Source organism: Typopeltis vanoorti, chromosome 14 (assembly GCF_054136105.1).
Source record: "Typopeltis vanoorti isolate ZY-2024b chromosome 14, IOZ_Tvanoo_1.0, whole genome shotgun sequence".
NCBI classification, from domain to species: domain Eukaryota; kingdom Metazoa; phylum Arthropoda; class Arachnida; order Uropygi; family Thelyphonidae; genus Typopeltis; species Typopeltis vanoorti.
In genome coordinates this window covers 77,998,303-78,014,378 of record NC_143562.1, presented here as the reverse complement: position 1 = coordinate 78,014,378, position 16,076 = coordinate 77,998,303, and the positions used below count along the sequence as shown (strand labels likewise).

At 37.6% G+C, this 16,076-nt stretch overlaps 1 protein-coding gene across 2 annotated transcripts in view; it reads left to right on the top strand.

Moving 5' to 3' along the window:
• Positions 1-1,947: 1,947 nt before the first annotated feature.
• The window catches only part of Dtwd2 (DTW domain containing 2), a 122,085-nt gene continuing 107,956 nt past the window's right edge, over positions 1,948-16,076 (top strand). The window contains exon 1 of one of the 2 annotated variants that reach the window (XM_090403841.1): positions 1,948-2,012. The gene's annotated coding sequence lies outside the window, so the exon portion shown is untranslated. The other variant, XM_090403840.1, reaches the window with a different exon arrangement.

Sequence of the window (16,076 nt, the reverse complement as noted above, 5' to 3'; positions counted from 1 at the left end):
CTTCAACAGTCATTTTTGCTAATGAACTTATTTGCTTTTGCATACTTTCACTCATCCTTTAAAAATATTCAACTGGCTTCTTAGCTAAATCTGAGTGTTTTCGCTGCAAGTACCTCGCGAGTTTCGAAGGTTTCATGGCATCATTGCATAAACTCTCAGAACACACAACACAAAGCGGCCGTGGATCCAGCTCACTTCCAGGTTATTGAATAAATCCAAACTTCAAGTAGTCCCCATCATATGTTCTTGAAACCTTGAAAATTTTCTTCTCTCCACCTCCAGTTGTAATGTCCTTCCTGATGGTGTGTGGCGGAGACTGTGGAGGCTCTGATTCATTGATCAACTCACGGTTACGCGAAGTAAGTATTAACCAAAGAAATGTAAAATGCCTGGCTACTTTTTCTCACTGAGTGTGGGTTTATTTTATACAGATTCACGCCCTAGACCAAACAAGAAATGACAGTTATCAAACTCAAGCTCTTCGATGCCATTAAATATCACACTGTGCACAGTTAAAATAAAAACATCACTGGTCGCTTAACTAAGAAGAGTATCGTGAGTAATTAATACCAGCATAGTGTTGACAGACGACAATTCGCTTCAACAAAATAAAACAATCGGACGAGAATCGGTATTCACGTGGGGGTTTGATTGTTGTGACGGTATGCAAGCGCCACAGAAGCCTGGCGCATGCGTACTAGCGTTCGGAAGCCGCGTCGCCGGTGGCCCGACAACAAAAGCGCCTCTAGACGAAAATTGTCAGCGATCCTGTGTCGGTGTCCACATTTCTCCACGGACCACCGAAATTTTCCCGTTGACCACAGATTGGCGACCTCTGATTCAAACAAGCTATATTCTGAAAGGCTCAGCATGGGTTTACTAAAGGAAGGTCACGTGTTTTGCAATTTGCTCAAATTTTATAAAAATGTTACGGCCGAGTTAGATAAAGGGAATGAATAGACTATGATAATTTTCGATTTTGCTAGCATTTGATAGCATACCACATGAAAGGCTGTTGCATAAACTCGATAATATTGGATTGGAATATGAACTCTTGACTTGGATTAGTAGATGGTTGATAGACTGTTTTCCGCTATTTCCGCTTTTCCTCTGCTTTGTATTCGATTTTTTTTTTGAGTACAAAGCACAGGAAAAACGGAAATAGCTGTTCACGCCCTTGAACAAAAATACCCCGCAGATCGACAAGGCCATCACAGTAGACAGACAAGACAATGAAACAATGCGTAGAATATCGGAATTAATAGCCATAAAATGTGACGCGAAAACTATCAACGTCCACAGGCCCTACATAATCTCCGAGGTTTGGAAGCTTCACAACATAAAATTGAGGTCACAACCCCGACCAATAGGCGATAACACAAACACTTCAAAAGCAGAAGCACCTACCCGACCTGACATAGCATCCACTTCCTCCATGTGTTCAGACGACGATCACGAATAGTCGAAACGGACCGCACCCCGTCAACCTCCCCCCTCTAAAAATCAGTTGCTGTTTTCAACCCCTTTCACCCTTTCCCGCCCTATTTAAATATAAAAAACGCTCCGCCCATCACATTATAATATATATGTATGTATATATATATATATATTATTAAAAAAAAAACGTTTTTTTTTTCCATTTCTATTCCCACATTGACCTAACCCCCCCCCCCCACACACAGTAGTTTGGACATCGCTGAAAGAAGAAAAGCCACAGCACCCAGAAAAAGGTATGTGCAAATGTCTCTTCCTTTATGCTACATATATTTATTGGTAAATATACATATACAATGCCCTAAGAATCCGTGAGTAAAAAGCCAATGACATTTAAACAGGGGCCTCCTAAACAGAAGCAGGCAAAATAGCCGTAAATATAATAGTTTTCCATAATTTTTAAAAAATTATTTATAACGTTTAGCCGATAGCTGGCAGCACTACGTGTATGTTGTCCAAGGTTGCTTAAGTATGGAAAACAACATGCGTTTTTGAGTGTGTTACTGTTTACATATCATGTAAGTAATCCGTTAGTGGGCTGTGTTTGTTTTCAACATGTTGTGGTTAATCTATTGATATTCTGTGTCTCTGTGGTGTTAAAATTCAGTTACAACTGTTGCTTGATGAAAACAACCAAATGAGATAGAAACACGGCTTCCTAAAAATAGTGTCTTATGTCGATTTTTGATCCTTTCGAAAAACTTGAAGTAATTAGAAATAACTGGTTGGACTGAAGAGTAATCGTTTTAATATTTTAGGTGGTAAGTGCCATTTGCTGTTAAACTTCTAATTGTGGTCAACCAAAATGAAATTTCATTAGGTTATTGTAACATTACCTTATTTTTAATCTTCAAATGGCGCGCTAAGCATTAGCATCGTACTTTCAGTGTGTGTAGATTTAGGCTAATAAATGACAAGAATTCCTATTTTACTTACATAATTCAACATTCTGAATAGTCTTAAAATATTTTTAAAAACTTAGTATGTTACAGGTGGATTTCATCATAGCGTGTATATAGCTATTATTACCATATACCTTTATTTAGTCTCGGACTGATGGCGGGAGGGCACTACACTCATGCATTACGAAATCCACTATCTACACCCTATGCTACCTGACACCCGTTAAACGGATTTTTGTCTGTTAATTACATGCTTTCCTCGACCGTATGCAGAATGAGAAACTGGAGTTTCCAGGAGGGGAGAAACTGCTATCTCCATATGAGATTGGCTAACTCACTTTCATAAACTCACTCATATAAAGATTCGGGCTTTTTCCTATAGAAAGTGCTTTGTTCTTCCAACCATGTTATTGTATCATTATGTTAATGAAGATGTAAATTGTCTTAAAAACAAAAAAAAATCATCTTTAGTTGGTAGAGGACTTTTTTTGGATTCTCTCATTCTCAAACCACCCACAATTTTAATTTACTAATTAGAAATATGTATTTATGTGCATTTGTATTCTCCCACATTATTTTCTGGCTAGTTTTCCATATAAATTCTGCTAGTTCACTACAATATCAGATTTGCATACTTATTTTTTGCTTCTGAATTTAATTTACCATCTGCACTAAAACTCCTGAACAGCTGAATACTCCTAAACCATTTTATCCACCCCTCAAGAATTCAAGTGTTTGTAAAATCTAGAGTTAATATGATCAGTTTGCTTAGTTGTAAAAACAGTTTTTGTGTACCTGTGTTTTTATATTTATCACACACATGAAAGGCAGAAGAACCTACAGCAAACAGATATTGTGTGAGATGCTGGTTAGGAATACAGTAATCTGTTGATATTTCTCTTGAACCATTGAAGATTGTGGCCCTTTGAAAATGCTTCATGAGTGAGTATGTTCCACAGAATTGAGATGGAAGGAATGGACTAGGAGTAACAGGCTTGATAAGTATGCAGATTGACTGTAAAAGCATGCTAAGTATGAGTTCCTATATATCTTGCAGAAATATGAGGCATAATAGATGCTAGTTCTGCTGAACAATGACTATGAAAATATCTGTAGAAGAGATACAGAGATACAATGCAGAAATTGATCTTCTATGGGATAGTGGCTGAAGAGCATCTGTAAAAGAAGTGTCATTTATCAACTGAACTCTCCTTTTCTGAACAGCATCAAGAATTTTTAGGGACATCTTAGTGCATCACCCCTTACATGAGAGCTGTATTCCAAGGTTGGTCGAATTTGGAATTTGTATAGAGTAACTGTCCAGCAGAGAAGTATCATCTTGACCTGAAAAAGGATGCCAAGTTTTTTGGAAGCTGTTGATGCTATGAAGTGATATGATTGAACCAGGAATGGTTTCAAAAAAATGGAAATTGCTGAATGAAATTGCTTGATTATGTGACTTTAAATCCATACATTTTTCTAAAATGTCATAACAGGACATGATAAATCTTAGGTATACGATGATGAGCCAGAGATAAGTATTCAGGGTTTATAATGAAAAACACTAAACTTGCCTCAGCTCCAGTGGCCAAGTCCTCTTTGTCTTGTTTGATATGGAGGGGATTGTGTGGGCAAAGTTCATACCTAGAGGCATTACAGTCAACTGAATACTATAAAGGAATACTGGAACATTTGTGGGACGATGTGCATCAAAAAAGATCTCAGAAAGTGGGCAAATGGTTTCATGTTGCATCATGACAATGCTCTCCCATACATTTCTCATTCAACAGTTCCCTGTCAGAGAAAAAAAAATTACTATGCCTACATCTGCTCCATTTAGCACCCTGTGACTTTTGGCTCTTTCCAGAGTTGAAATTGACATTAAAGGGAAAGTGTTTTGCATTAATACAAGAAATTGAAGTGGTCACAACAAAGCACCTAAAAGAAAGATGACTTCCAGAACTGTTTCAAAAAGTGGTTTAAGACAGGTGTATGCCAAGCCAAGGAGATTAATTTATATTTGTATTTAGGTTAATCAGCTTTCTTGAATTCTAACATTCACTGTACTTTTTTGATCACGCCTTTTGTGTTATGCAGGACAAACATGATGGTCTGGTCTGGTAGGATCACCATCAGAACATGATTATAAAAAAAAAGTGGAAAAAGGGAAACTACAAATCTGGATTAGCCTATCATGCAGTCTTTGAAGGTCATCCTGTACTTTAGCAGAAAACAGAAATGTTGTATGAGACTACAACTGCTTTGCCAGAAAATTCAAGAAAGCTTCAAAAATTATTATTATTATTGTTAAGAGAGACCTCCAGGGAATCGGGAACTCATCGAGGGAGGCCATACCATTTGCACCAGCTTCATACCTGTTCTTGAATTCATTTATGCTACTTGCACACACGAAATCCAATGGCAGTCCATTCCAATTGCATACTATTCTCAGAGAGAGAATCAATATCCACTTGCATCCTTTCTCCTACCCTCAATAAAATGAAAGATTCCATCTACTGAAATTCTGTATAACCCTTTCAGAAATTTTTTAGTCTCAATCATATCACCCCCTCTTTCTCCTGTTTGCTAGTGTCTTCATAATCTGTATTCCACAATCCAGATGTCATTTTTTGACACTTTCCTTTGCACCCTCTCCACTGTATCAGAATCACCACACAAACCAGGAGACCAGACCTACATGTAATAGTCCAAGTGAGATCCTGTCAAGGCCTTGTGAAGAAGCAAAATGACTTCCTTATCTCTACATGTCAAGGTTTGTTTCAGCATTGATTGCCATTATTCTCTGAGTTGCAATTTTTGCTATATGACCCTAGAACTTCAACTTACTGTCTACTAAAACTCCAATTACTCTAGCCTCATCAGTTTTTTCAAGCATAATCCCACCAATATGATACGACATTGGATATCTAATCACACCAACGTGCATGACTCTACATTCATTAACATTGAAATGACAGCCATTTTCACATGAGCACAAGTTCAGCCTATTGAAATCATTCTGCGAGTATTGCATATCACCAGCACTCCTGATTAGCCTACCTATCTTTGCATCATCAGCAAGTAGCTGTATGTCACATGTCAAATCCTTCCCAATGTCATTAATATACAGATTGAATAACAATGAACCAAGGCTGATCTTGAGGCACACCACTGGTTGCCTTGAATCTTGCAGTCATTTTAGACAAATTATGGACCCTACAATTGTATTATAAATAATAATTTTTAATTTCCTGACATTTCGACCTTCATTGGAAGAACGACGGTACGCTGTGCCCTTCGATTAAAAAAAGACCTAGGTTCTATTCTCGTCATGATGGGAGGAATATTTATATGGACTTTTTCAATTGAAGGTGAGTTACTCAATCTTATATGGAGGTGGCAGGGATTTTCTCCCAGAATCTCTGGTTTTTCATCCTGCATACAGATAAATCGACCCTTCAGAACACACGCAATTTACAGACAAAAAAACACATTGTGGTGGTGGTGGGCAGTAGATGGCGTTGATGTAGATGATTGGTAGTAGAGGTTTGGTGTAGTGGTGGAGAGTTGTACAGTAGGTGTCCTCTGGCGATGAGTCTTCAGACTCCTTGGAGGTGTCACGAATAATAACAATAATAATACATACAGTGATAAGTTAAATTACATTTCGTACTGTATGCTAAAGAGACAATGATTTGATCAACAGTTATTCTACTGGCCTGACCTCTAGTGAAAATAAAATAAGTGAAATAAAATAACATCAAAACTATATTCTATTTAAGATAACATCAGAGAAACATTCTTTCATATAGATAGTTTTATTACAGTAAAATGATGTTGATGTTCTAATTTAACATGACAATTGTTATATTAGATTTAAGATCCTGGATTATCTGTGGTCCTATTTATAATTAATTCTTAGGGAGAAGGTTATGGGTAGAACATGTGCCTTCCACATTCTTGCGATATTTAGACCCTCGTTAAGATTAGGGTGGTTGATAAGAATCTCCCAGGCCTCCTTAAATTTACTTCCATACCATGTTTTGGTGTGATGTAAACAACAGCTGCTTTTCCAGTCAATTCTATGTGAAGTGTTCAGGGCATGATCAGAAAGATCAGCTTGACCATAGTTATTATATTTAATGTGTTGTTTATTTTTCTTTTTCCTGATAGGAATTGTTAGTCCTGTTTTCCCTATATAGGACAAATTACAGGTGCAGTGAATATGGTAAGTCTGCATGGGTAGCCTAGCGGCTGTGCGCTTCGCAACCATATGCCTGGGGAAGGAGTCCTAGGTTTGATTTCCGTCGGTGACATGAGGAGCTGAAGGATCTTCCTCAGCCATAGCCGAGTTAGCCGCTCTTGGGCATGGACAGTAGGGTTTTTTCCCCAGTTTATACTGGGGTTTTTCATCCTGCAAAGCAGGCAAACTGGCTTTGAGAACTCAACACTGTGGACATAGGATACACTGGGGCATAGGGCTGATCACCTTATCCTGTGAATGGTTTGAGGTCCGATTATTAATAAAAACCCTTGACACCACAATGTAAAAAGAGAGGAAAATGAAATGTGATGAGATGAATATGGTATACTTCAGGGCGGGCCAGCAGAGGGAGTGAATCCTTGGGGAGTTAAGTTCTTTAATTTTGCAGGAGGTTTAAAGGTGGCTTTAAGGTTGTATTTCTGTAGTATTCTGATTGTTTTATCTGATATCCCTTTAATGTATGGAATGGTTATAGTTTTATTGTAGTCTAGTTTATTTTTGTTTTTTTTTAAGTGAGGTCTTGTACAGAATTTTGTTGATGGTATTTTGGCTGTAACCATTTTTAGGAAGGTATTGCCTGATAACTTAATTCATCTTTAAGTGCTTGTTCATTGGAACAAATCTTCAAAGCCCTGTTTTTTAGCATGTTAATGACACCTGATTTTTGTGTTGGGTGGTGGTGGTAGGAGTTTATGTGCATATATTGGTCAGTATGTGTAGGTTTCTGATAAACAGTGAAGGAAAGATGACTAGAAGAAAGACATGTGACAAGTGTATCTAGAAACAGAAGTGTGTTCTGCTTTTCAATCTCAATTATGAATTGTGTTTGTTTGTGTTGTTTGTTTAGGCGGAAAGTGTCTCTCTGGTGGCTATGTGGCCAGATAGTGAAAACATCGTCAACTTATCTAAGCCAGAATAAGAGGAATCTAGAGCACTTTGCTCAAAATATTCCATGTAAAAGTTAGCAATGGAAGGGGAAGATAATGGTGAGCCCATGGCTGTGCCTTCTTTTTGTAGGTAGAAAGTGTTTTGCTACACAAAATATCCAGAATGTAGTACATGTGGAAAAAGCACTGTGATATTGGAAGGGAATTTGTCCTGTAATAGGATTGGGATATTTGCCCTCTTCATAAATGTAATACATATCCAACATGTGTTGGATACAAATGTTCGATGCATCGGTCTTTGCACCAACCTTGTGCAATGGGATTACCATACATTCTTTCCACTCTTGTGAATATTTCCTGTTCTGAGACTCAAATTATATCGCCTGGTCAAGAGAATAGCCAGTTCAGCTGAACACTCTTTTAGCATCCATGCTGATATCCCATCAGTTCCTATTGCAGAATTTTTATTCAGTTTGTGCAACTATAGTACTTCATTCACATGAGTTTCCTCATATGGCGAAAGCCCTGTTTTTTTAGCAGTGAGTTCAGTGTTCCTAAATGCTATGCAAACATATCCAATGTGCTATAAAAACTAAGGTATATCATAAATATGGTCATCTTGTTCATCAAAAATCTCATGCACACAGACCTTGGACATGATTTCAGTACTTTTTGAAACCTAGTAATCCCTAATAAATATGTATCCATCACTTGTTAAACCACTTTTCAACTGTTGATTTTGTTGCTATTAAATTGTAATGTTTAATTTATCTCCTGAAGAAGTATATGCAAAAGTAGATGAAAGTAGTAGAGAAGTGTGGTATTGATAAAGAATTCTCATCTCAGAATTATGTTGTTTTTACCTTGGCATGCTCAAGAATTTTAGCATAACCACAGAAATCTCAGAGGTGCATTTAGTCAGCATATCAACTGCTACTAGAATGTACTTGTTTCATTTTTTTTAAGTGTGCTGCTCGACAGAATTAACAAAATGCTTCAGAAATGTGGTGTAACTCAGAATTCGGTATAGTGGTGTACCATTAAATAACAGCAAAATGAGGGGACAGCAGAAAGCATTGGAATGGTATAAGGGATATGACACAGGGGTGTATAAGAATTACCAAAATGATCAGTATAGAAGACAATATGATATGCTTGTAAATATGCCCACATTACATCAGGAAGGCTCTTAGAATATTTATTTTTATTTTATTTTTATTACGTGACACCTCCAGGCAGTCCAAAGACTCATCGAGGGAGGGTATCTGCTCTATAACTGTTTCCACCACTCACTCAATCCACCAACCACAATGAACCGCAACTACACCAACGGCATCTACTGTCCACCACCACCACCACTACTTTCACAGACAATCGCAAACATCCATGCCCACAGTGGGATTCAAACCGCAGTCTTTTGGCTGGAGAGCAGATTACGCTAACCACTCGGCCAACCCGGCTGGCTTGTTTCATTTTTTTAAGCTAAATAGACCTGACACCAATCAACCATGCTTCACATCAGGGTGTCTGTAAGATTCTTCAACAGCAAATCCCATTCTTTTACCAGAGCAAACTGTCTCACCAAGTGACTGAGGCAGTTGCCATGCGGTGGAACGCCCAAGGGTGGCCCACACATTCTGTTGGATTTAAGTCTCGTGATAGTGCTGGCTACAGCAGCTGTGCATATATTCACTTTCAAGCTTCTCTACCATTTGATTTGTGTGGGCATTGACATGCATGAAAAGAATCTGGTCCAACTGCATCCTACAAAGTTGCATGTAGAATTTGAGGATCTGTTCTCAATATCTTTGTGCATTTACAGTATTCCTATCAAAAATGTAAACAGGGTGCAACAGTTGATCATTATTCCACATCGCACAAGAACACTGCCTCAACCATAAGTGTGTCCTATTCTTTGTTGTTGGAGGGATGGTATTGCATTCCTTATCTTTCCAGATCAATCAGTATCTAGAATTTGCTTATTGGTTAAAGTGGGTCTCATTAGAGAACAAAATTACATCCCATAATAAATCTAGTTTAATCCTTTATCCAAGTGTGAGAAAACAAAGTTTGTGCCTGAAAATATATTCAGGACTGGGGTCAGGTAGTACAACACTGGGAAACTCGTAGCAATGGTGGACCAAGCTAACATTACCGCTATCTCGGTATCTCCCACAATGCAAAACACATCTCCCCGCAGACATGCATAATGCTATGCATCAAAGGAAGGGCCACTACCCATACTAGTTTTGACCTTTATTGAGGTCCCATCAGTGGGAACCAGGCCCAGAAGCTGAGATACCAGGCAGAAGCAATGCTAAAGTCATCTTTACTTATAGGAGTTGCCAAAAGGTGTGCTACCCTTTTATTAAATCACTCTGGATTTAGAGAAAGATGTTGAAAGTTTATTTTTCACTTGGTCACTTACTACCTGACCCCAGTCCTGAAGATATTTTCAGGCGCAAGCTTTGTTTGTTCACACTTGGATAAAGGATTAAACTAGATTTATTATAGTCTGACCAAGTGAAAAATAAACTTTCAACAAAATTACATCCCATTTGTCATTGCACCAAATTCTATCATATACTTTGCATCATATAGCCACTCTACTGCAGTTCCCTTCTGTTTGTGCTATCTATTCTGTTAAAGAGTTTGATTTTTCTGCTCCAAAAGTTGAGTTTCTTCTAATTATTTTCTGCATTAGATTCTATTTTCAATTTACTTTTATGTAGAGTTATTCATTCAATACATTTTTAATTATTTTTATTCCTTCTTTTGAATATGAATATTTGCTTAACAGAGGTTTTGACTGTTACCCACATCTTGCATTCATAGAGATCACTCATGAATATGCAGTTTTCAGTACTCTCAGCTTTCTGTCAAGGCTCATTGTTTTACTTTTCCGTATCTTATCCATTGTCTCTAGACTTGCTTTCACTTATGTTATCCATGTTCTCTATTTTGCAGTCTAAATCAAGCACTTGTTCCCAAGTATAAAACTCTTTAATCTCTTTCAACTCAAGCCTAACTGATCTTTATTCATTTCTTCATTCTCCTATTCCCAAATATCATTATTTTTAGTTTTTGACAATGAACATTGGCTAGCATTGTTAGCCGATGTTCACTGTCAATCTATTCCTTTTTAATTCTTTACTTAATTCCAGCACTTTTTTTATTTTTATAGTTTATCTTTTTCAGTAATGACTATCACCTCTGCAAATCTTAGGTTATTGATTCTTATACCCTGAATTTAAACCCCTCCCCCCATGTTTTCCTTTATAGCATCCATTGTTTTTCCAAAACCATGATAAAGATTCTCAGGGATATTAGAATCATCTTCCTGTTTATTCATAATTTCTCACAACAGCCTCTGAATCATCTTGGACATTCCCTTTAATAAATCTATCAGGTTCCTGTCCTTTTTGAAGATTTAAATACAGCCATGGCTTCTGATCTGTGCTGTCAAATGCTTCCTAAAGGTCGACAAATCAGGCAGGAATATTTATATTCTTAATAGAGTTTTCCCACAATCAATCTTAACATTCATATTTAGTGTGCTACACTCCTGTGTCTTTTGAATCCTGTTTGCTCATCTCATAGATTTTCTTTCATTTGTTTATTATTATTATTTACACAGGTACTCCATGTAATCAAGACTCATTCTGGGAGACCCACACTATCCATTAACACAATATATATCATATATTTCTTTAAATTTATTTACTGTTGAGGTGCTCGCAATCTATTCCACTAGATTTATACAGTACTTTGCTTTCTATTTTTCTCTACTAGTTTCTACTGTAGTGTACAGTTCATTTCTGAAAGCTGCTCAACTTTCTTAAATTTTTTTAAAGCAACTTTCTTACATGCATTTCTTTTCAATATGATATTTTCAATAAGAGTATAGAAGGAGGGCCATAATTGCTAATGACTTTATGCGTGAATTATGCTTGATGAGTGGTGTGGAATTTGTGGATGTGTGGAATGAGTTTGATGGGCGAAAGGATTTATATAAAATGGATGGTTTACATTTGAATGGATTTGGTGTATGGAGACTTGAAAAGGTGTTGTCGAATGTAGTGGAAGTGAATGTGCAGAATCAGGGAAACTAGAGTTATTAAGGTGGGGGGGAAGTAGATATGCAGATTGTAGGGAGACAGTGGAGTATGTGAATGTGTGTAATATGCCCAAGCTTCTGCAATTCATGTATACAAATGCCAGAAGTATTAGGAACAAGAAGGAAGAATTTTTGGCCTTGGTTGGCACTTCCAGATCACAGGTTATTGGCATTAGTGAAACATGGCTGACAGAAGATGACACAGCTAGTGGGATTGAATGTGAGGGGTATGGTGTGTTCAGGAGTGACATGGAGAATAAAATGGGGGAAGGAGTGTTATTCATGATAGCTGATGAGCTACAGCCAAGAGGAATAGAAGTGGAACTGCAGGATAGAGAAAAGAGCACATTTGAGGCTATTTGGTGTGAGATTGAAACTAGCAGAACTAAATATACAGTTGGGTGCTGCTATAGACCAGAAGATGGAATGGATGGTGGAAATAGTATGCATAAGCAAATAGAAGAAATGGGTTGAAGGAGGGTAATTATTATGGGAGATTTCGACTATGCTAACATTGATTGTAGGAGGATTGTAGTAGGAGGAGAGGACACATGGGAGGAAGGAATTGGATTTTATGCGGTTATTAAGGGATAACTATCTGCGACAGCATGTAATGGAAAATACTAGGGGTCAGAGAGTGCTTGACCTGGTAATTGCATCTGAGAATTTGGCTGTAACGAATATGATCACGTTGCCCCCAGTTGGTGAGAGTGATCATAGGGTCTTGACTTGGGAGGTGGCTAAAGGTGTGGAATTTACAATTAAGACCGGGTACATGTGGAATTATCGGGCTGGTAAGTATGACAAGCTTAGGAGATTGATTGGTTCAGTACCATGGCATGTACAACTGCAAGGGCTAGAAGTTGATAGTGCATGGGAGGCAGTTAAGAAGTGTTTGCATGAAGCAATGGCTGACTGTATACCTAGAGTCCGAATAATAAATCAAGTAGGAGTTAAATGGATGAATAAGACCATTAAGCTTGAGCTGCAAAAAAAGAAACAACCATGGAAGGAATTTAAGGAGAAAGGCGATCGGCAGATACATGACAGTATAAAGCCCAGGCCAGAAGGGTAAAGAGTGTGGTAAGAAAAGCAAAAAAGGATTATGAAAGAACATTGGCCATGCAGGCTAAAGACAATCCTAAACAGTTTTTTCGATATGTTGCAAGTAAAAGAAAAAATGTATATGGCAGAATGATTTTAAAGAATGCCGATGATAGGGAGGTAACCGAATCAGTTGATATAGTTGAATTACTGAGCGAGCACTTTGCAAGAATATATCTTCCAGGTGGTGACATTGCAGAAATGAATGAATCAATAGATTATACGGGAATTGTGGTGAATGAAGTGGAGGTGAGTAGTCTATTGCAAAACCTCGATGTCAATACACATGTGGGATTGGATGGTATACCAGCTCGTGTTGTACGAGAAGCAGCTAACGAATTGTCATGACCATTTTGTTTAATTTGAGTCTCGGGTCTGGGTTAGTCCCGACGGGGTGGAAAGAGGGGAAAATAGTTCCACTGCATAAAAGAGGTTCCAAGATTGCTGTTGTAAATTACTGACCGATTAGCATATCAGGAATCGTTGTCAAGGTGTTGAAGAAATTAGTCAAGAGAAGAATACAGGATTGGATAGATGAAAATGGGATACTGTATGGGGGACAACATGGTTTTGTGAAGGGTAGATCATGCCTCAGTAACTTGCTCACGTTTTATAACACAGTGACGGCTGAACTGGATAAGGGTAATGGGTTTACAGTGATTCTACTGGATCTTGCCAAGGCCTTTGACAGGACCACATGGAACTCTAATCAGTAAACTGGAGCAGATGGGGATGGATACAGGGTTGGTGAGATGGATAGGAGGGTGGTTGATGGAGAGATACCAGAGAGTGGTTTATTCAGGAGTGGAGTCCAAAAGATGGCTTGTGACTAGTGGTGTGCTGCAAGGTTCTGTTCTTGGATTACTTTTCAATTTGTTCATTAATGATATAGGAAAGGATCTGAGAGGAAGTGTTCACTTGTTTGATGATGATGCAAAGTTGGGTAGAGCAATTGTGAGTGCATAGGATGTCAAAATTTTGCAGGATGATTTGGATAGTTTGGAGGACTAGGCTAGAGAAAATGGATGTCAATTTAATGTGGCAAAGTGTAAGGTTATGCATTTTGGAGTGAAAAGATTAGCAGCAGTATATCGCATTGGTGGAACCGTACCCTAGGAGATTGATGAGGCCAGGGATTTGGGAGTGTTGGTGGATAGGGAGTTGAAGTTTAGTGGGCACATTGTAAAAGTGGCTAAATTAGCTCATCAAATCACTTGGTTACTGAAAAATACTTTAACAAGCAGAGACAAACAAGTTATTGTTCCACTATATCGAGCCTTGATAAGATCCCATCTAGACTACTGTGCCCAGATATGGGTGCCAGGGGTTCTTCTTAATGGGGGGGGTGGAGAGGATCCAGAGACAAGTGATAGCAGGTCTGTGAAATGAACCTTATGAGAACAGGTTGAAGATTTGTGGGTTGCAAAAATTAGTTGATAGGCAGAAAAGGGGTGATATGATTTGAGACAATCAAATTACTGAAGGGTTTCTATAGGATTAATCCAGAAGATATTTTTGAGAATATGACTGGTGGTGGGAGGACTAGGGGCCATACATGGAAGCTAGGCAAGAATGGGGTTAGCAGGGGGGTGTCAGAGCTAGATTTTTTACTTGGAGAGTGGTGAATGAGTGGAATAAGCTGCCAGAGTCTGTTGTGGGTGCGATGACCGTGAATGAGTTCAAGGTGAGGTATGATAGATACTGTGTGAATGTCGAATAGTTGTTCTTGACATGATGTTAGGGCCTCCCTCGATGAGTCTGTCGACTCCTTTGAGTTGCCCGAAATAATAATGATATTCAATTTTATTCTGCTCAAAACTAAATGGTGGTCACATCCAATTTTAAATCCTGTGTATACTCTTGTATCTTGAATTACTGTGAAGATAATACTAGTACAATAACATCCTTTCCTTTAGTGTTACAGAGTGGTCAGTATTCATTTCAGCAAAATTGAGTCTTATTGAGTTAAGAATAATTACTTTAATTTCCCAGCATTTCAAGCTTTGTATTAAGGTCATCATCTGGAGTACATGCACACAAAGACAAGCTATATTACATTTCAAACAGTATGCTAAAGTGACATTGATTTGATCAACTGCTATTCTACTGGCCTGACCTCCAGTGGAAAAACCTTTTGGTCTCGGTTAATTATAATTTTAATTAGGACACTGTAAGTAATCTAGTATCTTAACTCTAATATAACAACACTCATGTTAAATTATGGATTAGGCCACCACTTTTTCTGTATTAAAGTATTAAAGCTATCTATATGAATTTATTCACTGATGTTATAACTAGAGTATAGCTTTGATGCAGTTTTTTTTTTCCCCACTCGAGGTTAGTAGAATAATGGTTAATCAAATCATTTTCACTTTGGCATATTGTTTAAAATGTAATATAACTTGTCTTTGTATATATATATGTATACTCCAGATAATGACTTTAATATGAAGATCGAAACATCAGTAAATTAAAATAATTATTCCTAACATGGTTGTAGTGTCCATAATTTTAATGAAATGAAATCACAAATAACATAGTCATTGAGACTTTTCTTATTTTTTGCATCTTCTTTCTATGTGAATTTTTGAACATTTTTATTCATGGTATTAGTAATAAATAGTCTCTCCTGAACAGAAATCCACCCTGCACTTGCCATTATTATCATCTTTGCTAATTTCTCCAAATTTTTCCAAAATATTTTGTCTGGTAATCATTTCCAACAAGAACAACTTTTTCTTTTTTTCATTGTGTAAGGTGTCTTCTTTAATGCCTTGAAAAATTCAACTTTCTTCCTAAGTAGAACCTTGGGACCATAGGAACACATAAGTCAGTTGTCTAGTTCTCCATTCTCATATTTGTCTACATCAGTTTACTTTTGGTTTGTGATGCTCTCTTCAAGTCCAGCAGAGAATCTATCATGAATCTCTTCCCTGTGCTTATGCAATTGTTCAACTAGATGCAAGAAGGAAGTTAATGTGGTTGTTGCGCTCTCTTTAACAATGAGTGTCTTTTATGACAAACAGCAGATATTACCATGCAATGCTTAACAAATTCAACAAATTCTGTGAAATAAACAAACATACCAGTGAAATTGTAACAAACATTACGTCTCTGGTGAGTGGTGTAGTAAGGTCTCTAATTGCACGCACAGCACAGTAAGTGCATCTATTGACCGAACTGAATCAAACTTTAAGAGCTCTAACAGTTGTAAAAAAAAATGTTTGTATACATTCTTCAGATAACTTTTCATACTCTCTGAATTGGTCAAGATTTTGTTCAGATTTTGCCACTGTGGTTCTTGTTTT